At 34.3% G+C, this 25843-nt stretch overlaps 1 long non-coding RNA gene across 1 annotated transcript in view; it reads left to right on the forward strand.

Moving 5' to 3' along the window:
* Nucleotides 1–25843, forward strand: part of LOC138705814 (uncharacterized) — a 99122-nt gene that overhangs the window by 58500 nt on the left and 14779 nt on the right. Inside the window, exon 5 of the long non-coding RNA XR_011333819.1 lies at nucleotides 6917–7090. This is a non-coding gene — a long non-coding RNA (uncharacterized lncRNA). The remainder of the gene's footprint in view (nucleotides 1–6916; nucleotides 7091–25843) is intronic.

Genomic DNA, 25843 nt, shown 5'->3' on the forward strand with positions numbered 1-25843 from the left:
TTAGAATGCAATTATGGCTACACAAAATCTTTCTGTCCGAATGGGATATGCTCGAAATGAGCATTATAAAATAAAAGTGTGGCCAACACAATTACTAGAGCCAGGGAAGAAAAATATTATACAGCAACTCATTGCACCTCAAAGTAAAGTAATTTCATCCCGTTTACACATTAAGTTAGGGTTAATGAAGAATATTGTTAAAGGGACGACTCATGAAACTGATGCATTTAGTGACTCAAAAATAAAAGAGAAAGTTTTCAACGGACCACAAATTACAGTAATAATGAAGGACAATCACTTCGAATCTTTGTTGGAAGGAAAAGAGAGAGCCGCATTCACGAGGCTGTATTAAATTTTCTGGGTAACCGTGGAACTTTATTTTTATTTTATTTGGTTATTTTACGACGCTGTATTAACATCTAGGTTATTTAGCGTCTGAATGAAATGAAGGTGATAATGCCGGTGAAATGAGTCCGAAGTCCAGCACTGAAAGTTACCCAGCATTTACTCGTATTGAGTTGAGGGAAAACCCCGGAAAAACCTCAACCAGGTAACTTGCCCCGACTGGGATTCGAACCCGGGCCACCTGGTTTCGCGGCCAGACGCGCTGACCGTTACTCCATAGGTGTGGACACCGTGGAAGTGAGTACTACGAAGAACTAGTACAAAATTTACTGTTGGCGTTTAAAGCTATGGGTTGTAACATATCCCTTAAAATTCACTTCATTTACTCCATCTTGACTTCTTCCCCGAGAATTGTGACAAATTCAGTGATAAGCATTGTAAGCGATTTAATGAAAAATTTTATATATTTAAAAAAGATACCAAGAACAGTGGAGTACCAATATGCTAGCAGACTATTGTTGGACCTTAGCTCGTGATGTACCCAATGTCCAGTAAAAAAGAAAATGCAGAAAAATAAATCTGTAATCTTCTGAATAGTGAGTATTTAACATTACGGTCTTTATATAAAGCAATATTTTGAATAGACATAAATTCGAAAATTTCTAAAAAAAAAAAAAAAAAAAAACGTAACCTAAAACTGCTTTTTATTGTCATATTCGTATTCAGGAGGTTCAAATTATATAGAAAACATTTATCACATGCCCAATGCAAAAAAAAAAAAAAAAAACAAACAAACACGTTAAAATTTGTTACGCAGGGATTAACATTAGTTTTAAAAGTAATTACTAGGAATTAGACATTTATTTCAATGATCGAATGTCGAATTAACCCATCTCTATTGTATTATTATTTGGAAAAGTTTTGACTCCTACAGATGTTTCTAACCTATGTCTTCTACCAGTAAGTTCATTACCACATTATTGACATAATGTAGTATCACAGACTGTGGTAGTATGATAAAAAACGGTGAAATTTCATCTGTCTACTTTCACTTGTTCAAGAGAAAATGGGGACACATGCAAATAAATGTAATTTTTTAAAAACCAAATACACAGTTGAACACGTGGTAAGAACTATATTTCCTTAACTGCACAGTCGCAACATTGAAGTTCATCTCCTATTATGAAAACGCAGCCAACATAGTATAGAATGAATTTCTGCTACAAAATTAATAAAACAAGAGGAAGAAGATCTCCAGACCAAAGAGTGAATTTTATAATGATAAAAATCAAGTAACATGAGTGCAATACATAACTGCATCATAAAATGTAAGTTATATCAGTTTCTTTACAAAACTTAAAAATACGGTTTAAATATAAAATATGAAAACGACAATATTTAAATTCCATTGCGGCCGGTTGACTACATTTAAACTCAGGTCGAAAGTTCTCAACCCAAGTAATGTACCATCAATTTTCTTACCTACAGCTTCTATTCCCTGACGGTAGTTCCATTTTTTCATTCTCTATGGAATTCGCGTTCATCGCTCAACGCGTAACAAAGCCCTCTTCAACAATGCAAATGACATATTGGACCGCCATTATGAGTTTTGATTTCATTTAAAGCAAGAAAAGATAGCGCTTTATGTGTATTGAGGAGCTCGGTTCGATTCTCATGGGACAATCAGGATGAAGCTCTTTCCACTGAGGTAAGCTTTCTAAGTTATATTAAGATTCCTGCTTGAAAACTACAACAGTAAGTAGGGAATAAAACATTTACGTTTTGTAGCGCCAATGGCTATTCTAGGAATAAATGTGTATATTATGGGGCTGATAATTAAGACTCGATTGGACAGGCATATTTAAAAACACTAACGAATGCACGACGCAGTTTGAAAATTACTGAGGACAATGACGTTTTATGGTTTTCATACATTACACTGTTTTATGACCATCCTATCTTACTAATAAATAGTAATAAAATAAATCATACAATGCTACACATGTGAAAGTTTGGAAACATGTGAATCGTAAATAGTATTTAAACAGTATTTTAAATTTGGATAATACTGCGAAATGTATACAAACTTACAAAAGTACGAATCAATAAAAACATGTAATATCACCAATAAAAATTATTATAATATAATTGTAATAGAAAATAAATAGGTAGTTTCCTAGTACCCGGTACTCGTTAGATAGATCATTTTTGTGTTTACACAGTGGCTCCTTTCTGAAAAGAATTTTAATAGTTTGTTACTAATTTAATCTTCATCTTACGATGTTTGGATGACGTATATACGTCCGTCGATGTGACATATTAATGAATTAAATACTATTATAGTCACAATCATGCCATGGTATGAAAGAAAAATTTCACAACCTCGAGCGGGAATCGAACAAGAAGTCGCAGGTTCGATTCCCGCTCGAGGTTGTGAAATTTTTCTTTCATACCATGGCATGATTTGACTATAATAGTATTTAATTCATTAATAGTTTGTTACTAGATGTGATTTTAGTCATTTTGTAATATATTTTTGGTCCAGGGAAAATATGCATTTTTTATACTTATACAACAATGGCCGACTTAGCAACTTATGTAACGAGTACCGGGTACTAGGAAACTTCCAATAAATATTAATAATAATTATTAATATCATTAATACAATTAAAGATCTAATAAGATATATAATAATTATCAGTTCCATATCTGGGTTCTCTGCGTATTTATCCATGAAAACAGATTACCGAAATAGGCTAAATGAAGATGCAGAAATGAGGCTACACCTTCCCGCCCTGAAACCAAATAATTATACAAAAAAATTTGTAGCCTTTAAAAAAGAACATATTCACCTCACCAAACAGAACAATTCAGTTCTATATTTTATATAATTACGTACGTCATTTTTAAATACTATTAAAATATATTAACATTTGCATCATAAGCATTATTTTTTTATTCTATTAAAGATCTTACGACAGTTCATAGTAGGCCTACTGAGTAAAGCGAATGTGCACTTTGAACTAAACTGAAAATATAAGTTTTGACAATGTATGTGAATTATTAAATAGTTTCAATCTACAGCTACACCCACTTCAATAAAATGTGTAATAATACTTACTTACAAATGGCTTTTAAGGAACCCGGAGGTTCATTGCCGCCCTCACATAAGCCCACCATCGGTTCCTATCCTGTGCTAGATTAATCCACTGTTTATCTTCATATCCCACCTCCCTCAAATCCATTTTAATATTATCCTGCCATCTATTTCTCGGCCTCCCCAAAGGTCTTTTTCCCTCCGGTCTCCCAACTAACACTCTATATGTATTTCTGGATTCGCCCATACGTGCTACATGCCCTGCCTATCTCAAACGTCTGGAATTAATGTTCCTAATTATGTCAGGTGAAGAATAATATGCATGCAGTTCTGCCTTGTGTAACTTTCTCCGTTCTCCTGTAACCTCATCCCTTTTAGCCCCAAATATTTTCCTAAGAACCTTATTCTCAAATACCCTTAATCTCTCTTCCTCTCTCAAAGTGAGAGTTCAAGTTTCACAAGCATACAGAACAATTTGTAATAATAATAATAATAATAATAATAATAATAATAATAATAATAATAATAAAAATAATAACCCTATTCCTGCGAGGGTTGTGAAGGACGAGTATTTTCCCTGGACCAAAAAATGAAATACAAATTAAGTAACAATTAGCATTTTATTGTGGACCTACTACTGAAGTTGTTCATTTTCATTCTTTAGGTTATCCTAGTAGTTAAGAAAACAAGGTGCCACGAAATGCCGTTTCTGTGGTCATCATTTACCAACATTTGCCCCCTTTGTTTCTTAAAATAATACTTATGTTATATGTTAATTTTTATTTGTTCTTGTTTACAACGTAAATAATGATGCACAAATCGGTCAACACAAAAATGACTTCGTAGGTTACACAATGCACGTTATTGAAATTGGTGTGGAGTGATTTATTATGGATAGCATACAAGACTGATTTAGAAACGTGTTAAAGGAATTATTCTTACATCAAATGTATGCTTCATGGACTAAAATTATCGTAGATATAATTAAGTTAAGTTGAATTCACAAACATGTTGAAGAATTTCTTCTTGTGCAAAATCGGATGCAGCCTGGACCAAATGATCATATCTTTATTATTGTAATTTACTTTATAAAGTTTGTTCAGGCATGGTTCGGAATAGATACTGAACTACCTACTCATGCACAGGGTACGATTAAATATAAACTTAAGATTAAATAAATTATTAAGGGAAATTAATATAGGGTTTAATAATTATTTGCTATGTATTAGTCTCATTCATTTATAGTGTTCGGCACAAGGGCAGATCTTTCACTACAAACCCAGCATTCTCCAGTCTTTTCTATTTTCTGTCTTCCTCTTTGTCTCCGCATGTGATCCATATATCTTAATGTGGTCTATCATCTGATATCTTCTTCTGTCTTGAACTCTTCTCCCGTTTACCATTCCTTCTAGTACATCCTTCAGTAGGCAGTTTCTTCCCAACCAATGACCCAGCCAATTCCTTTTCCTCTTTCTGATCATTTTCAGTATCATTCTTTCTTCATCCACTCTTTTTAACACAACTTCGTTCCTTATTCTGTCTGTCCATTTCACACGTTGCATTCTTATCCATATACACATTTAAAATGCTTCTCTTCACTTCGTCGTAATGTCCATGTTTCTACCCCATACAATGCTACTTTCCACATAAAGCACTTCACTAGAGTCTTCTTTAGTTCTTTCTCCAGAGGTCCGCAGAAGATACTCCTATATTAGTCTTATATCCTTGTGAATATTGGTTATAAATTTTTTCAATTGTGATCCCTTTATGTCATAATTGTTGACTCTTGTTTTTGTAATTTCTGCTACTTTAGCCTATTGCTTATATTAATTGTTTATTTTGTCTTCTTCTTTCAGCTTATCTACAGCGCGGTTTTGATCTCCCGACCATGAGCATTTGCTCATACGAGAGACAAATTCTTTAATTTATATATCTGTTTTTTTTTTTTTTTTATTTGACACGTACATTTTTGTTCGACGATGTAATAGCTCTTTTAATGAATTTTTGTCTTTTGTATTTAACACCTATTTTTGTAGTTTCCTGGTTCCAATAATTGTAATCGTTATTGTAACATGATTGTATCCCAAATAAATTGAAAAAAAATTACAAAAATATAATAATAATAACAATAATAATAATAATAATAATAATAATAGTAATAATAATAATAATAATAATAATAATAATACTTACAAATGGCTTTCAAGGAACCCGCAGTTTCATTGCCGCCCTCACATAAACCCGCCATCGGTTCCTATCCTGTGCTAGATTAATCCAGTCTCTATCATCATATCCTACCTCCTTCAAATCCATTTTAATATTATTCTCCCATCTATGTCTCGGCCCTCCCAAAAGTCTTTTTCCCTCCGGCCTCCCAACTAACACTCTATATGCATTTCTGGATTCGCCCATACGTGCTATGTGCCCTGCTCATCTCAAACGTCTGGATTTAATGTTCCTAATTATGTCAGGTGAAGAATACAATGCATGCAGTTCTGTGTTGTGTAACTTTCTCCATTCTCCTGTAACTTCATCCCTCTTAGCCCCAAATATTTTCCTAAGAACCTTATTCTCAAACACCCTTAACCTATGTTCCTCTCTCAAAGTGAGAATCCAAGTTTCACAACCATAAAGAACAACCGGTAATATAACTGTTTTATAAATTCTAACTTTCAGTTTTTTTGACAGCAGACTGGATGATAACAGGCATTTCCCATATTTATTCTGTGTTTAATTTCCTCCCGAGTATCATTTATATTTGTTACTGTAGCTCCAAGATATTTGAACTTCTCCACCTCTTCAAAAGATAAATTTCCAATTTTTATATTTCCATTTCATATAATAATCTCGTCACGAGTCATAATCATATACTTTGTCTTTTCGGGATTTACTTCCAAACCTATCTCTTTACTTGCTTCATGTAAAATTCCCATGTTTTCCCTAATCGTTTGTGAATTTTCTCCTAATATATTCACGTCATCCGCATAGACAAGCAACTGATGTAACCCATTCAATTCCAAACCCTCTCTGTTATCCTGGACTTTCCTAATGGCATATTCTAGAGCAAAGTCAAAAAGTAAAGGTGATAGTGCATCTCCTTGCTTTAGCCCTCAGTGATTTGGAAACGCATCTGACAGAAACTGACCTATACGAACTCTGCTGTTTGTTTCACTGAGACACACTTTAATTAATCGAACTAGTTTCTTGGGAATACCAAATTCAATAAGAATATCATATAAAACTTCTCTCTTAGCCGAGTCATATGCCTTTTTGAAATCTATGAATAACTGATGCACTGTACCCTTATACTCCCATTTTTTCTCTATTATCTGCCGAATACAAAATATCTGGTCAATAATTGATCTATTACGCCTAAAACCACATTGATGATCCCCAATAATTTCATCTACATATGGAGTTAATTCTCGATTAAATCTTTAAAATTCATTATTCCACATTTCTGAAATTTTCTAGGAACATCAGGAGCCCATGCAGTTGGAAGGCATCGACGCCAAGGAGGACATGCAGCCCATGGAGTGGGAGTCTGCAACTAACCCAGTCGAACATCTGGCTACAACAGAATACCAGACAATGGAATGGGACACCCAGTGGAAGTAATGCTAGTGAACTAATCGTTTCGCCAACAAGGTAAGACCTTGCGGCTTTCATCTTTTTTATTACGTCACATAACTTAATTAGCATGAACTATTACTCCAGCAGTATTTCTGGTCCGCATTGCACTAGCGGGAAACTGAGGGTTTAAGGTTATTTACCTACAGAAATATAAGGCTTTTGTTTTGAGAATTATTCTAATTCAGTGGTGAGCAAAATGAACGCAACCCACAAGACAGGATTTAAATGGCAACTATATACTGTGGGAGGGGTTGCACTTTATAGTGCAGTGACGGATTTACAGACAGTTGCGCCACTACACTCCTACCTACCATATGTAATTAGAATAGTCCATTCACTTGATATTTAATTAATCATTTTTCAAAGTAATTTCTTCGAAATTGGGATTTATACCTGTGTATGCTATTTTCAGTTGCGCAAGAAGATGAGCATCGCTTAAGGGGAGTCTGTACTGCCTATCCCAGCAATGTAAATTTCATCTAATTTAGGTGCACTTTTCTCAGGACTTACATAAGATACACATTTGAAATTTTTAGGAGTTATTCTTCAAGTATTATTGTATGTAACAGGCTAAAATTACGGTCTTTATCTTTTATTACTCTGCTTTACATTGATGGGATGGCAGTACAGACTCCCCTTAAGCGGGATCTGTGGCTGGACTTTATAAATTTCATTTTAGAAAACAGCTGTTCGCACTGGTAGGTTGATGAATACATACCGTCATTTCCCATAACTATGGTCCTGGAACACAACTATGGTCCACGATACAACCATTCAAAGATCAATTTAGAAGTAACATAGACCGTTCGTAGATAGCTGCAGTGACTTGAATTCAAACTACAGTACAACAAGAATATAGATAAACGAGGTACTACGTTATGGAGTACAAAGTTTGAATAGTTGTATCTTGGACAATAGTTATGTTCTAGGACCATAGTTATGGGAAATGACGGTACTCATTATTTTTGAAGCAAACTGTCTGAGCAGTGGACATGTAGTACTGGACATCTTTTAAAAAAATTTAGCCTTCAGTAGACCTTCACATTCTGCTTTCAAGAAGCTATTATTCTGCAAATCCAGTACCTCTAACTGCAATTCTGGGATAACATTTTCAATTTAAACATGAAAACAAGTGGCAAAAATATTGAAATCTTTCTCCATCCTTTGAAAATCACTGATTCTGTGTTCTTTGAACTCGTATAACAGGTGATCTATTTTAAGAATGTACATATTTAAGTTCGCGTCCTGAATATTTGTAACTAATCCTAAACATGAGAAATGAAAGAACCGCCTTTCTTGCAAGTGTGATATCCTCTCCATTCATATGATTCTGCGAAAGACATTGTATCACTAATGAAGCTCCGAAGTACAGCAGTTCAGTATAATCCGCCACGTACACGCGCAGTATTTTCATGGATTGGGGGAAGGGGAAGGTAGGGGATAAGTTTGATGTTTCGCTGAGATCTGACGTCACTGCGGCAGTGCCGCAGGAATGCCCACCATTGTTCTAGTTAAATGATTGCATTTTCATAACGTCTTGAATGGGCAATTTTAACGAAGTTAGAACACTATGTTTTTTCGTATAGGTTTTGTGTCTTTTGGGATTTAGGCAAAACCAACTGTTACAGATGGCATACAAAAGTATCAATCACAGATCTACGAGTATGTACTGTATAGATATGGAAAAAGATTTGGAGCTCCCTTATTGTTCAAGTTTCGCTTACAACACACTGCACATGTGCAGTAAACAAGTGCCCCTGTAATATGCTACTTGTGGACAGTCGTGCGAAACTGTTGCCTACTTACCAGTGGACTTCCATCAAGACTCGCTCCATGAAAGAATTTCGAGAAAGATAAGTAGTCAGCGCATATGAGAATGCGCAGCATTTCTGTTTCATTACGATTTTATTGAGACGGGCTGTTCGCTCTTAGCAGCGCCTGTTCGGTCTGCTTAACTATGCTTTTTCTACTTGAATCATCAGAGGACTGAAAGCAAGTAATGGTCTCTTAAACCAAATTATAGTAATTTAGCAATTCCTTCTGATGAGAAAACATAGGAACTTTACCAATTTTAATACCTTGCATAGTATGTATTGAAACAATTAGAAACATAATTCGACCTGGTGTGTACAACAAATACAGAAAGGCGGGAGTAAGATTATTCCAATATTCATGTTAAACAGTGTGACGTACACAAATTTACAATATGAATAACACTGGGCAATTCTGTAAAGCATAGCCCAGTGATGTCAAAGCAAGCGCATTTTTCTGAACTTCATGTCGTGCACGGGCAGCAAGCGCTAAGTATGGAAAGAGGAAGGGTTGTGTATATGAAGCAACCTGTTGGATTAAGAAAACAGTGGTGCACAAACTTCAAACGGAACGTGAAATTTTATGTCGTTATTTTTATATGGCTTCTTTCTGTTTAATGTTATCTATATTGTCTGTAAAACAGAAGTACTAACACTGATTTCTTAATATTGTACTTGTGTCTTACATCTTAATAACATAATAGAGAGTTAAGAAGGAATATTCACTTAAATTCCTTTGTAGTATACTGTATTAAGTGGATGAAACACATCATTCATAAAGAAAGTGATATTCCAAAGAAAGAGACTGAGTATGACATGATAAGTTGGAATTTATATTGATTGTATCTTTAGCCTTACAAAAGTAATCAATAAACTAATCATGTTCAATTTATATTGTGATGAGTAGTCAGACCAAATGAAAAAAATACTGAAGCTCCACTGGCAGTACCTCAGTCTGGTAAGATACTGATTTTACTGCATCTACAAAGTCTGCAAAATCATATACTTTATATCCACGTCTTTTCACTGACTGTTCTACTTTGTGATGAAAGGATCAGAAGCCATTAACGAATGGCCTGGTTCAAAATATCTCATCAAAACTTCATTAGTATTTACTTCATTTGAATTAACAATGTAAATAAAAAATGAAAAGAATGTCCAGTTTTTGTTCTGGACCGTGCAGTTGTCCAACCATAGAGTAATTTTGAACAATCTCTCTTGTACTTGAAAAAATTGTAGAAAGTACTTACTATTTCTTCTTTGCTCCTTTTAAAGAGAGCCTCGTGCCGGACAGCTGCAAATGGCTTGCACATTTTTTTCCCCCAACAGGAACGAAGCTCTCATGTAGACAGTCAAACACTTGTGAATATAGCTACCTTAAATGTGTCCAGTCTTGGCAACAAGATAACTTTTTGAAGATCTGCATAATAAATTTGTTTGTTAACCTCTTCAATATTTTCAGCATCTTCTCTGTATTTGGCCCGAGATTTTGATGCTTTCTCAATATGTTTTCCACATTTTACAAGTTTAAAAATTAGTGTCCAAATTTTCCTTTGTGTGGCATTGAAGATTTCACAGTTTATCAAAAGATATGTCCAGTTCACTGGCTACCGTTCTGTACTTTTCATATGAACATTTTTAATTAACATTCTGAGTAATAAAATCATGGTGCATGGCAGTTAGATTTATATCACTTGGTAAATAAAGACAATTAGATGCATGTTCCCTCCGGTAATGTACTAATGTAATATGGTAGGATTAAATGAATGTATGTATCTACGAATAAATTCATTGTCCATTTCATTGTCTCTGAACATATGTGCATATGAACTATCGGTCCAATAGTGATAAAAATATATATTATTTTACTTACATGGTGATTATAATGGTGTTTCTAAAATAAGGTTGAGTAGAATCAATATTCTGCGTCTTGGCTACATAACAACTAAGAAGCAAATGAAAATTGACATGTTTTCAATAATAAGCTAGAAAAATTAATCGGAAAACACCTTGCATATTAATTTTCATGATCAACAATGAATTAATTATAAGAACTATGTTTAAACTATGGGAACTGAGCATTCGGGTAGTGGCGATTACATGCTGAGAACGGATTAAAACACGAAGGATTTGTCACTAATGCAGTTACGTCTAATTTGACTAGAATGGTAAATAGGAAATACTAAGCGAAATGAACGTATGCCTGAGAAACGGCCTTTTTGCTTAGAAAAATGAACTTCCGCCAAATTCGCTTAGGAATTCATATTAATTTTGAGATACGGCTTTCATTAAATCACATCTTAAAGGCACAATTTATTAAGAAACGGCCATTTCCTTTAGGAAATATATATATATATATATATATATATATATATATATATATATTAGCATCAGAACTATCCAATTATTTCAAAAACTGATTTTCAGAAAATCCTTGAGATACGCCCTTTTGGCTTGGGAGGGCAGAATATGCAAGCTTAATAATGAACTGATGGTGTGGCTGTGTTTTCTTTGGGATATGGGATTGAAATTGAAGTAACAATATGTATACTTATTACTAATTTCGGAAGTTTCCTAGTACCCGGTTCACGTTGCATAAGCCATTAAGTCAGCCATTGTTGTATATTCATAAAAAGATGTATATTTTCCCTAGACCAAAAATATTTTACAAACTGGCTAAAGTCACATCTAGTAACAAACTATTAAAATTCTTTTCAGGAGAAACATTAAATAAATTAGGCGTTACATAAACCCTGATATGAATCCGAAAATTAACCTACAACAAAACTGTTTTATGTGGAAAATGAAGATACTATGTGCTACGTTAGACTTTAATCTCTGAGTATTATGATAATAATAAATCTCTTTTATTAAACCCTTTTATACTCGTAATATGACGGTCTTTCCCCAGTAATTGGGAGATCATTTTAGGTGAATTAAAGGCAAAGCTTTCATTTTATTAGAGTGTAATTATTTTATTTTTTCAGAAAGTAAAATAATTTAATTTGTGACGGTTTTCCACATAAAATTAAAATTATGGGAAAATAAAAAATGATGATTTTTGAGTTGTGACTATCTTATTCCAAGGCAACGATTTGTCACCAACAGATGTTTATAACGGTCATTATGAAAATTGTTTATAATTTACATTATCGTTATTTTAAATGTTATGTATTATTATTATTATTATTATTATTATTATTATTATTATTATTATGTTACAGTATTATTTATTTTTATTATGTAGCACTTATGGCCGAATCCAGAAATGCATATAGTGTGTTAGTTGGGAAACCGAAGGAATAAGACCTTTGGGGAGGCCGAGACGTAGACGGGATGAACTTGAGGTAGGTGGGATATGATGGTAGAGACTGGATTAATCTTGCTCAGGATAGGGATCGATGGCGGGCTTATGCGAAGGCGGCAATGAACCTTCGGGTTATTTAAAAGCCATAAGTAAGTAAGGTATTTATTTATTAATATTGTACTGTTTTAATAGAACATATTCTTGAATATCCTTATAAAATCTTTGAATCGTAATTTTTTCACAGCTATCTAATTTTTAACAAATTTCAACTTCTGTTTAATTTTGTATAATAAAAAATACTTGTGTTATTATTACACTTTCATTAAAAGTTTAAATTAAAAATATGAACTGTCAAATGCACAAAACGTTAAACGAACGTTTCACAATAAAGTCAGAACTCTAACTAACGAACAGGTGAATACCACTCTTAAGATTAATTTAAAATCGGCAATGCACAATATTTAACATCTGCACTGTAAAACTGACAAAACAAGCTTTTCAATATGTTTCACAAGAAGTTAGATTTCATATTGTGTTGGCTTTATTTTATTAGGCTGTAGGTCTCTTTATAATAAAGATAGCATTATTATAATTTGTACGTGCCGCGGCATCAAGCACAGGGATTATATTGAACAAAGGTTAGGAGGGCTATGTCTTATGTCGATGTAGATTTTGTTACTCTGGCAGTGAAAAATTAGACAAAAGAAAACGATTATGGATACAAAAAATACTCAAATCTAAATATGCCATTTTTTAAGTTCAAGGGGGGGGGGTTAAAATCCCATAACCCCCTCTTACGTACGGCCGTGTTAGGACCTGATGATGCTCGACATAAGTGAAGACGTTAGTTCAAATGATATAACATTGTATTAAACATGAGTTATTGACGAAATAAAAACTTGTAAGTAAGATTATTTAAGTTATCGGAACCACAATATCATCAAACTATGACTCATTCATTCATTCATTCATTGTTCTGTCCAAGGGCAGATCTTTCACTGCAAACCCAGCTTTCTCCAATTGTTCCTAATTTCTGCCTTACTCTTAGTCTCCACATATGATCCACATATCTTAATGTCGTCTATCATCTGATATCTTCTTCTGCCCCGAACTCTTCTCCCGTTCACTATTCCTTCCAGTACATCCTTTAGCAGACAGTTTGTTCTCAGCCAGTGACCCAACCAATTCCTTTTTCTCTTCCTGATCAGTTTCAGTATCATTCATTCTTCACCCACTCTTTCCAACACAACTTCATTTCTTATACTGTTTGTCCATTTCACACGCTCCATTCTTCTCATATCCACATTTGAAATGGTTCTATTCACTTCTCTTCACTTCGTCGTAATGTCCATGTTTCTGCCTCGTACAATGCCATCTCCATGTAAAGCACTTCACTAGTCTCTTCCTTAGTTATTTTTCCAGGGATCTGCAGAAGATGCTCCTTTTTCTATTAAAAGCTTCCTGAGCCATTATTATCCTTCTTTTGACCTCGTGGCAGCAGTTCATATTACTACTTATAGTAGCCTACACTCCAAGTATTTGAAGCTGTTCACTTACTGTACTGCCTCATTTAGAATTTGAAAGTTTACCTTTTTTATTTTTCTTCATTGGTATTTTAAATTTTGTGTTTTGTTGTTATTATTATTATTATTATTATTATTATTATTATTATTATTATTATTATTATTATTATGTTGGTATTATTTATTAATATTGTACTATTCTAATAGAACATATTCATGAATATCTTTATAAAATCTCTGTAACGTCATTTTTTCATAGTCAATTGTTAACAAATTTTAACTTCTGTTTAATTTTGTATAATAAATATACTTGTGTCATTATTATACTTACATAAGAAGTTTATACTGTATTAAAGATATGAACTGTCAAATGCACAAAATGTTAAACGAACTTTTTATAATAACTAAGGAACAGATGAATACCGCTCTGAAAATGATTTTAAAATCGACAATGCACAATATTGAACGTCTGCACTGCAGAACTGTCAAAACAACCTTTTCAGTATGTTTAACGAGTTAAATTTCATATTGTGTCAGATTCATTGTATTACAAGGTCGGTACTAGTCGGTATAATAAGGATAGCATTGTTATAATTCGAACGTGCCGAAGCATCAGCACAGGGATTATATTGAAGGAGGGGTAGGAGGACTATACCTTATGTCGATGTAGTTTTTGTTACTCTGACGTGAAAAATTGGAGGGAAAACGATTATGGATTAAAAATACTCAGACCTAAATATGTCTTTTTTTTAGTTTAAATGGGGTTCGAACCCTCTCCACTCTTTGCGTACGTCTCTGTTAGGACCTAATAATAATGACATCAGTGAAAACGTTAGTTCAAATATAAATTTGTATTAAACATAAGTTATGAAGGAAATAAAAACTTGTAAGTAAAATTATTTAAGCTATCGGAACCACAAAGTTAATCAAGCTTTGATTAAAGAGTGTTTATTGGTGTAATGGAAGCGAGAGGATTACAGGATGATGACTGGGAAGGTAAATTGAATGTAGGAAGAAAATTTCAATTGTAGTATAACAATAAGGCACAGGGAGATGATATATCTGTATATATAATTTGAACTGGTAATGGAAATTACGGGAAAACGGCTGAACGGATTTTAATGAATGACCCCTCATTTTGAAGCTTGGAACCCAAAGTTTTTCAGAAAAATATTAGTTTTCAGTGAAATTTCAATTTTCCTACATCGTTTTCCTATTTTCAAAAATCAATCTTTCGTCAGTTTTGAGAACTAATTAATTGCATATTAGAATGAAACAAAACACACACTACAATAAACAATAGACTATTACACGGAGGCCATGACCTACAGGATTGCTGACATAGAGTTCAGATGGCTCAGATTATTTCACATCATAATTCAATATGTCTATCTTCATTTGTGTAATTTTTTGATAACCTATAAAAAATAATTTACAGGTCTGATTTTCTGGTCTGTAGTTTTCTGAGTACAGCTGTGTATTGGATATTAAGAACTACAAAACTTAAGAATGTTTTATGACATTATTACCATTAAAATGAAATATTATTATAGTTAATACAACACATAATGATATACTGATAATATGAAAGTGAATCCTTTTGGGGCTTTAAGTAAGTAGACGCAGAGAGAATATTTTATATTAGATCTTCATTTTTATAATTTACAGAGTAACGGCTATATATGTTACTGAAAACTATAAAACTTACGTAAGGTAACTATATTGTTATTAAAAATGAAATACTTTTATAGTTATTAATCAAGTAGTGTGGGTTTTTTTCATATACAGTGTTTAATGGCAGTGTGGTATAGATATGTATAATTATGATGTCTGATTCATTTTCCTTGGTAGCTGCATCTTTAAACTGCATAAAAATTAATTTAATATTTCTTTGGTTTAATAGATTAGATTTGTGATCGCTGCCAAGCATATTTTGTTATAGGGAAAATAGAATGCCATTTCACTTCTTGCTACCGTGATGAGTAAGTTTATTTCCCGCAACCAGCAACGAATGAAACACTGAAACTGCTAACGATTTACGATGGACAATTTTATTTAGGGCCCATATAAGATTCTACAAGTCTGACATATCATTCGCCTCATTTTCCGCATCTCAGCAATAGATTCCTCACAACAGCCTATCTTACAGAAAATATACGGGATAACATTCATTGTTACACAAATTAATCCAGCAGTATTTGGTAGATCAGTATTGTCTGGAGGAAGCGCAAAAATTATAATTCCTAAGAAAAGACCAAAAGGTATTACTTACTGGTAAAATAAGAGGCCTACAAGATTTTATAGTCTCTTGATCACCTCAGCAAGATCTCTTAGTGGGAAAAAGTGATTCTGCCCTCTACATTTCAGGGTAGTTCACGAAACATGCAGTAGCTATACCAAGATGCTAAGTCTTTTGTTCTAAGCATGACAAACCTTACATTTTCTTAAGTTTCACCTACAATCCACAATGACCTGAAACAGCTACTTCATTACTCCCACATGAAAAACTCGCTGATCGTCCTGACATTGTTACTTGCGATTTCGCATTGAAACTCATGAACTGGAGACGGATAAGTTCAAGAAAAAGTATTTGGTATAAAAAGAAACATTCAGAGGGAGAATGTTTCACTATTATGGAAGGAAATAACTTTCAAAATGTCAAGTATTCTTCACTGAAAATAAATCTGAAAAAAATTTATATGAACGTCTCACGAACTTAGTTTGCAGCAGCATTTGCTGCACAAGCCACTAGTTTACATTTAAACCCGTGTAATGCTGTTTAACATTGACGGTAGTGCAACGACGTGCACTTTCGGGTGGAAAATACATTTGTGTCGACATTTCTTACAATTTCGTAATGCGGCGAAGGGTCGACGACTGCACAGGACTGGCTTTATTCCGCTGCAGTGCTGCAGTCTCGAGTTATCACGGCACTGCAGCTGCTCGCACCACGAATCGATTATTTGTGTAATTGTGCGCCAATGCGATATTAGGATGACACATATCTATTCAAAAATCTGTTTTCTATTTATCAGTTTCAACGTTAAAATCTTGCGCTATTTTACATGATTTCATGCAGTCAAAATAAAACTGGAGTTTTTGTTCAGAGGTTCTGCAGTAATACGGAGGTTTGAGAGACACTGGGACTGAGTTTTGAAGCTTTTAATGTTTTTGATTAAGTTATTTCAAATTCGGCGGGTTTGTTGTGTCTGTACATTTAAATAACAGTACCAAATTTCATCAAGTTTTATTCATTAGTTACTAAGGGTGCTATGCACAGACATTTCGCTAGCTCGCGCTATGAACATGCTAAACTAGCCCCGGCTATCGACTGGTTACTTGTACAGGATTCATATCATATCATATCCTATCGCTAACACTGGTTTATGAATACGAAAAACATTAGTTCGCTGATCATACACCGGAAGTCCGCGCTAAGAATGTCTATGAATATGACCCATAGACATTAATTTTCATTTATTTTAATAATATTAAATTAATATTAAATATGACTCGGTTAAGAGAGAAGTTTTATATGATACTCGTATTGAATTTGGTATTCCCAAGAAACTATTTCGATTAATTAAAATGTGCCTCAGTGAAACTTACAGCAGAGTCCGTATAGGCCAGCTTCTGTCCGATGCTTTTTCAATTCACTGCGGGCTAAAGCACTGTCACCTTTACTTTTTAACTTCGCTTTAGAATATGCCATTAGAAAAGTTCAGGATAACAGAGAGGGTTTGGAATTGAACGGGATACATCAGCTTCTTGTCTATGCGGATGACGTGAATATGTTAGGATAAAATCCAGAAACTATTAGGGAAAACACGGAAATTTTACTTGAGAAAGTAAAGAGACAGGTTTGGAAGTAACTCCAGAAAAAAAAAAAAAGCATATGATTATGTACGAAATGGAAATATAAAAATTGGAGGTGGAAAAATTCAAATATCTTGGAGCAACAGTAACAAATATAAATGATACTCGGGAGGAAATTAAACGCTCAATAAATATGGGAAATGCCTGTTATTATTCGGTTGAAAGGCTTTTGTCATCTAGTCTGCTGTCAAAAAATCAGAAAGTTAGTATTTATAAAAGTTATATTACCGGTTGTTCTGTATGGTTGTGAAACTAGGACTCTCACTTTGAGAGAGGAATAGAGATTAAGGGTGTTTGAGAACAAGGTTCTTAGGAAAATATTTGGGGCAAAGAGGAATGAAGTTATAGGAAAATGGAGAAAGTTACACAACACAGAACTGAACGCATTGTATTCTTCACTTGACGTATTTAGGAATATTAAATCCAGACGTTTGGGATGGGCAGAGCATTTAGCATGTGTGAGCGAATCCAGAAATGCATATAGAGTGTTATTTAGGAGGCCAGAGGGAATAAGACTTTTGGGGAGGCGGAGACGTAGATGGAAGGATAATATAAAAATGGATTTGATGAAGGTGGGATATGAAGATAGAGACTGGCTTAATCTTGCACAGAATAAAGACCGATGGCGGGCTTATGTGAGGGCGGCAATGAACCTGCAGGTTCCTTAAAAGATATTTGTAAATAAGTAAGTAATTTTAAATTATGCGTAAATCCTAGCTGACGGCTTCAGAATTGTTTTTGCTTTTAAACATTTTCTGTGAGGGACTTACATTCCATGATAAAGAAAACTGCATATGGATTTTTAAATCTGAGAATTGGTTCACGAGATAAACATTTTCTTACAAATAATAATTTTTGCTTAATAATTTTCTTCAATTTTTTTAAAGTTAAAAATTCATGTTATGAAAAGTTTTCGGTAAAAAACTCATTCCATACACAGCGTTGTGTATTAGACTAAGATGAGTATTCTTGCAAAGTTTCATGTAGATCGGAGCAAACGGAAACCTTCAACATAAATGATCGCATTAAGTTATGCAACTCCTGAAATAATAGCCATTCTATGTTGACCAAAGCCCTAGTTTTGAGAAAACTTTATTTTTAGTGGGTGTGGTAGGTTTAAGAGAGCTGCGCGTAGCATCTTAAAAATGGTCGCCAGAGCTTTAAAATTTGTAGGTGGGGGTTAAATATAGGACAGAATGTTAAACAAATTATGTTGTTGTTTAGTCAACTGTTCGAAGACAGGTTTTAACCTCAAGGCACTGAGGCAACTAGACCAGGAGATAATGGGGTAGAGTGGTCAGTTACTTTTCCCCTCCATTGCATACATATTACACTAGTCAGACTTCAGATGCATACAAACAATTATTTTTCCTCTGACACATATCAAGTGAGATGTACTGCCTGATCACTGGTCAACAAAATTTAAACTTTTGTCTGTTAAATGGGAAACATGGGTGATTCTAAGTGACTTTTTTGTGCTGGTTTCAAATCTTTTTACAGAACTTTTCCATCACCCAGAGTTTTAGAGTAATCACATGAAAAACATTTTTCGTATCTATACAATATAGTATTACGATATCTTAGCTGAAATTACATTTATTGACCTAAAATGTATGTGAAGCATATTTTCGGCTGTACTTTGCTTGAGGAAAATCTCTCTCCATTATCCAACAATAGTCTGCCAACATATTTGGACATCATTTACCCTGGTAGCACCTTTCCATTTCCATGATGTCCTGGTGGAAATGCTCCCCGTGTTCGTCGCTCACAGCCCTAGGTTTTCAGGGGAAGAATTCGATATGGGATGCAGAAAGTGTATTTTTAAGATATATTACGTCGCATGATCTTGTAGTTCTCAATCATCTCACTGACAAGTTCTCTATAGTTCTCAGACCTGAAGTTTCCTAATAAGTTCGTGACAACATTTTTTAAATACAACCATGCAGCTGCTTATTGCATATTTAACTGGTTTTCAAATTGCGTATCTTTCATCAGTTTCCTTTTTGAGGCCAACAAATATTCCTTCTTTTAGTTCAGCTTCAGTGATTCTTGGGAATTTATCACAAAATTCTTAATCAAGCCTAGTTTGATATGCAGTGGAGGGAATAAGATTTTTTTTAGAACTTACAAGTTGTGGTTGGTGAAGAACATTAACTTGTCCTGGATTAAATTGACTCTCTCTTTGGCCAGTTCTTTTTCATGTAATGATTACTTTTATGATTGCTATCCAACTTGCACAAGAAGCAGCAAAATTTAGTATAGCCAAGCTGTAACCCAAATGAGATAGCTATTACTTTCAAATCCCCACATATCTGCCAAGAAAAATTGTCACACTTGATAGTGGATAGTAAGAGCTTCATATTATCATAATTTTCTCTCATACCAACTGCATGACCTAAAAGAATGGATAGATATACATTTTTTTCATTATGTAGTAACGCTCCTTTGAAACTTGTTTTTGAGAAGTCTATGAATAAACGCCAATCCTCAGGTTTATGCTCAACACCCAGTGACTCGAACAAATTCTCAACATCATTGCAGAAAACTAGGTCTTCCTCTTTAGAAAACAAATGCTCAAATTCCTTTTGGCATTGGCGAAAGTAATATACTTTGGTGTTACCTGCAGCAGCTTCCAGCCTTTCAATCATGAGGCGAGTAATTCTGCCTTGCTTTTACTTAAATCAAGATCCCGAACCAAATCATTTAAATCCTCCTGTGTTAGAAAGTGAGGTTCATTTATAGTATCATCTTCCACAAAATCTGAATCATTTTGTAATTCATTCTGAACGTCAGGAACACTTTGAATTACTTCAGTCAAAGTTATATCATCTGGTGCAGTTGGTATGGGAAGTCCTGGCTCATGAAGCACCGGCCGAATTGCAGAAATTAAAGATTGATATTTAACAGTGTCTGGACTTCAAAACTTATTCCAGATATATTTGTCAATCAGAAGTAGCAGTCTGTCAAATGATCCTTAGGTTCGCGCCATATCATAGGGACTGCAAAAGACATATGACAGGATCCTTTTAACCAACTAGTTAATAGTGTTACACATTTAGCACAACAGATTTCCAGGGCCCATATCTTGTTCTGGTCTATTTTGTTGTTAAAATAACAGTCATAAGCTCTTCTAACTAGAGGAGTAAAATTTTGCCTCTGCGGTTTTGAAGTGAGCTCACCACAGACTTAACAGAAGTTGTTTCTATCAATAAGACACTTTCAAGACATGTTTCTTATACATTATACTCTTATACACTACTCCTTACAATGCACTATTAGGTATGGTATTATACACTTCTATCACAATTCAATTGACAATGGAAGAGAGCACAGAATAAGTTTACTCATATTTCTTTAAAGAAAGCGCCTATTCATCTGGAAAATTTACCTTACAATCACAGTGTTGTGAGGGAAATATTATTGTTGTTATTCTTGAATTCACAGGCAACAATATCAAACGTTACAAGTCAATTTTTGACACAATGTAATGAAATATAAATGTAAAATACGCCTTCTAATCAGCATGTTATATACCACAAATGCTAATAAACAGGAACAATTTTATTTTCAAAATAAAAAAAAATGGTGGGTGATGGAAAATTTCTGACTTCATTTTTGGAATCAGCAGATGGCAATACATAAGAAACAACCGAAATTATTTATTTAACAAAATCATTGTTGACCAGTGTAATAGATAGGCTATACATATCAGCAAAAAATTCAGTCAGAGGATATAAACAATTGTATAAGATAATTATTTATGGAAAGAAACAAAAATGTTTATTTTTACTATTTTGGCCAAAAATTCAGTCCTAGTGTCCCTCAAGGAGGAGTTTTCATGTAGATCCTAAATAAAAAAATAGTGCAATAAATAGTTAAAATATTTTGTATATTTGTTTCATTTCAGTAAGAAATCTTTACCAATATTCCTCTCATAAAACATAGAAAAATTTGTACGGAAGTGTGTTTAAAAATATCCTAATTTAGTCTATTTATATTTTGGTTATAATAAGATTTTCTGTAAGTTATAGAATTGGGAAATTTTGAGAATTGAACTTGGTTCAATTTTTCTATATCTGAGGGAATCTCCTTATATGAACGATATCATGTTTTAATATGCTTATGTACTTTTTGTTTTACACTGAGCTATCCGATGCGCAATATGCTATATTGAATTAACATGATATTAGTGCTATAAAGCAGAATTGATATATCTAAAAGAATATTTGTCTACCTTACACAGTCCTATCGGAAGATAGGCAGAGGTACCTTCAAGCGGCACGTGATGTGTAAGAGATGAATGCCTTGTAACAATATTCGAGGAGAAGAAACAAACCAACTCTTGACTTTCGGTACTTGAAAATCAATCCTACAAAAAACAATTGCACTTTATCTACGTGGTTGTCACCTGGTTCAAGAATTGTAAATTTGTTTTGTTGGGTTTTTAGCTTTTCAAAGTGTAGGTAAAATGGAAGCTGTTTTGGTTACATTAATCATTTTCAGAAAGAGTGTTGTTTTATTGGAGAGATTATGGATGACTAAAAGGGGAATTTTGAGGAATTTTGAATGAAATTAGAAGAAAATTAGGTGGAAATAATGAAAAACTTCTCATAAAAAGAAAGTGCGGCCGTTTGCAGTAACGACGAAAAAAACACACTATCGTGTAAAAACATCATTTACAGGACATTTCTTTCATAAACGGTGTCAGTGTCCATATAACGATATAAGACCATATGTCCACATCTGTGGAGTAACGGTTAGCGCGTCTGGCCGCGAAACCAGGTGGCCCGGGTTCGATTCCCGGTCGGGGCAAGTTACCTGATTGAGGTTTTATCCGGGATTTTCCCTCAACCCAATATGACCATTTGCTGGGTGACTATCGGTGCTGGACCCCGGACTCATTTCACTAGCATTATCACTTTCATCTCATTCAGAAGCTAAATAACCTAAGATGTCGATAAAACGTCGTAAAATGACCTACTAAAAATTAAAAAAATCAATTTAAATATGTAGGTTTGTAGAGCAGGTACATCCAGTAAATATATAAGTGCACTTGTACGAGGTGGAGATAATTATTTTTCTCAGCTAAGAGGTGTAGGGCTCATCAGTAAGGTCTACATTGTGTTACGTTACATAAAGCATTGAAGATTTTACACTATTTTGAATATGGCAAATGTGATACCTTGGGGACAAGAGATGACTACAACAATATAGCCTATCACAAAATTACGATATTCAAATTGTACATTCATTCATTCATTCATTCATAGTGTTCTGTCCAAGGACAGGTCTTTCACTGCAGACTTAGCTTTCCCTAACCTTTTCTATTTTCTGCCTTCTCTTTGTTTCCACATATGTCCATATATCTTAATCATCTGATATCTTCTTCTGCCCCGAACTCTTTTCTCGTTTACCATTCATTCCAATGCATCATCCAGTAGGCAGTTTCTTCTTAGCAAGTGACCCAACCAATTGCTTTTCCTCTTCCTGATCAGTTTCAGCATCATTCTTTCTTCACCCACTCTTTCCAACACAGCTTCATTTCTTATTCTGTCTGGCCACTTCAACCTTCCATTCTTTTCCATATCCACATTTCAAATTCTTCTATTCACTTCTCTTCACTTCGTCGTAACGTCTATGTTTCTGCCGTCAAACAATGCTACACTCCACACAAAGCACTTCACTGGTCTCTTCCTTAGTTCGTTTTCCAGAGGTCCGCAGAAGATGCTCCTTTTTCTATTAAAAGCTTCCTTGGACATTGCTATCCTCCTTTTGACTTCCTGGCAGCAGCTTTTACTTTAATATGTACAAATTATTTACCGAGTGACAGATTTGTTCCGGTTGTCAAACTGCATGCTGCGTGCCGTTCAGTTTTGCGTCCACTCTGATGTTTTATGAATGAATCAAAAACCTATTTCGTTATTTCATTCAGCTGTGCCCTCCGCTGAGTTGCTGTACAGGAGAAGCTGGCAGTCGCTCCGTTGGCGACTGTAAACTTCCCAAGTTTCCTAGTTTTTCACGTTATGAAGTATACACGAATGTGATGTTCATGAAACCTAATGCATTTCCTCAAAGTTTCGTGGTACGGACAAGAGACTTTCACACGGATAGTAGCAGTGCTGATGCCTCTATTCGGTGCTCAGAGTTAATTGGCCTGATACGTGGGAAATGCTACAGGCTTTCCTACAAACATTGCTTTTGGCAGAAAATTGCGGTTAAATAAATAAGAATGTGTGAAATAGTACGTACTTTCTTCTTAAATATTTGGCGAAGTAACTAAAAGTAGCTCTTTAAATAAAATTTTGGTAAATTAATTTTTCACGATAATTTCTACATGCTCTTCTTAGAAGGACAATAATTGTGTGCTATGTATGAGAAGGAACTAGATACATAGGGAACCTATTACAATATTCACAGAGATAATAAATCAAGTCATGCGAACCAGTTTTGACAGATAATTTTCTTGATACGTCAACAGTTTTGGGAGTACGAAACGTAACGCTCCTTGAGGTCATTGCTCCGCAGTGGGGACGAGTGTAACTCCAAGACTTGCGAGAGGAGAATGTAAACAAAAACCTCTCATCACATACGTTTCGATCAAATTACTGTGCTATCGTAACACTTAACACATTATTTAACAATACTGTAAACTTAATTTCTTTTCTACGTTAATTTATTTTTAATTCCTTCAAAGATAATAACTTCAATGAAGGTTGAGCTATAGGATGTGTATTCGTAATAATGTTATTTTGAGTTTACATCTAATGCAAAGGAATCTTTAATGGAAATAGATACAGTGAATGTTAAATTAAGTTTCATGGCACTAAACTTAAAGTTAAAGTGGTTATAGCGTCATAAAGAATATTATTTTGATGTACCGAAGTACGTGCTGTTGGTGACTGGTAAATCCGGCCCTGTAACGAATTTCATCCACTCCACTTCTAACAGTCCGCAAGCTGTCAACAAACACGTGACAAAACCTAGGTAGAAGGTAGAGAAGAGACTGCCCTGCTACTGCTACTATTGATAAGGAAAACATATTACTCACTGGTGAATCATAATGCTGTTGCTTCAATTACATTAGCCTCAGAAACCCTTTTAGCTGTATTTGATAACAGCCATCCCATTAAACTGAACACATTCACCTGTTCAAATATTATTTACTATTACATATTACATGCTTATTTTCTGTTACAAAATAGGGCGCTGTTTAAAAAAAAAACAGCACTATATGAACGGTTGGATACACTTAGATAAATCACACGAGAAATGCCGAAATTCACACATTAACCAAAACGACATATTGCAACAAAGGGATGAATTCGCATTGCATATTTCTGACAACAAAATCAGAAGGAAAATAAGTTTGAGAAGATTTCTGGTAAATTACTACGTGCATTAGTTCGCCGAAATTAACTATTTCATCAAACATTTGTGACCAATGGTAATTAAAACATTATTGGAAACTTAGGACTGCAGTGTCCTAAATGTAATACATCAAATAGCAAATACACATTAAAGCAATCTGAGGGTATTCTGAAAATGACTATAACTACATCTAAATAGTAAATACTAGTTCGCTATTATGTAGTTTAATTAGTAATGGGAAAACGTTTTGCCTATCCAGTCGCAGTCCTTTCAACAGCTGTAAATGAATTAACATACTCCTTTAATAAATTGCGAGTTAATCACACTCTTCAGTAATTTCAAAATTGTTTCGATAAGCTAACTGCAAATTAAGAGAAAGTGCCAGCCAGCACTTTGCTGTAAAAATAGAATAAAATAATACTTTTAAGAAGTCGCGTTGTGAAAGTAGCTAGCAATAAATTTTCACAGGAAAGAAGTGTAGGATCCGCAGTTACGACAGCGTGTGCTTCACAACTAGGCAGTCCGTGGTTCCATTCCTGACGTGGGGTGAAATTTATCTCTATGCCACAGGACTCGGTAGGTCTTGCACTTGTCCTGTAATGTCTCCACTATGGTCCTGTATTGTGAAAGATATGCCATCCCCTACATCTCGTTGGCTTGTTAAGGTGGAGATAAAACAAGACAAAGAAAGAAGTTGTGTACGAAGGCCTGCCAAAGGACAGCGAGACTCCCTCGAATCGTTAAGAAGTGGACAAAGGGCTAAAGTAACGAAGAAGTTCATTACCCGTCATCATAAGTAATTATCAAATCAGGCTTGGCATTGAAATCAGATTCCCGCTTTCAAACTAGGCAGAGGGAGTCGGATGTTAACACCGAATGAGTA

This window comes from Periplaneta americana, chromosome 9 (assembly GCF_040183065.1).
Source record: "Periplaneta americana isolate PAMFEO1 chromosome 9, P.americana_PAMFEO1_priV1, whole genome shotgun sequence".
Lineage (NCBI taxonomy): Eukaryota > Metazoa > Arthropoda > Insecta > Blattodea > Blattidae > Periplaneta > Periplaneta americana.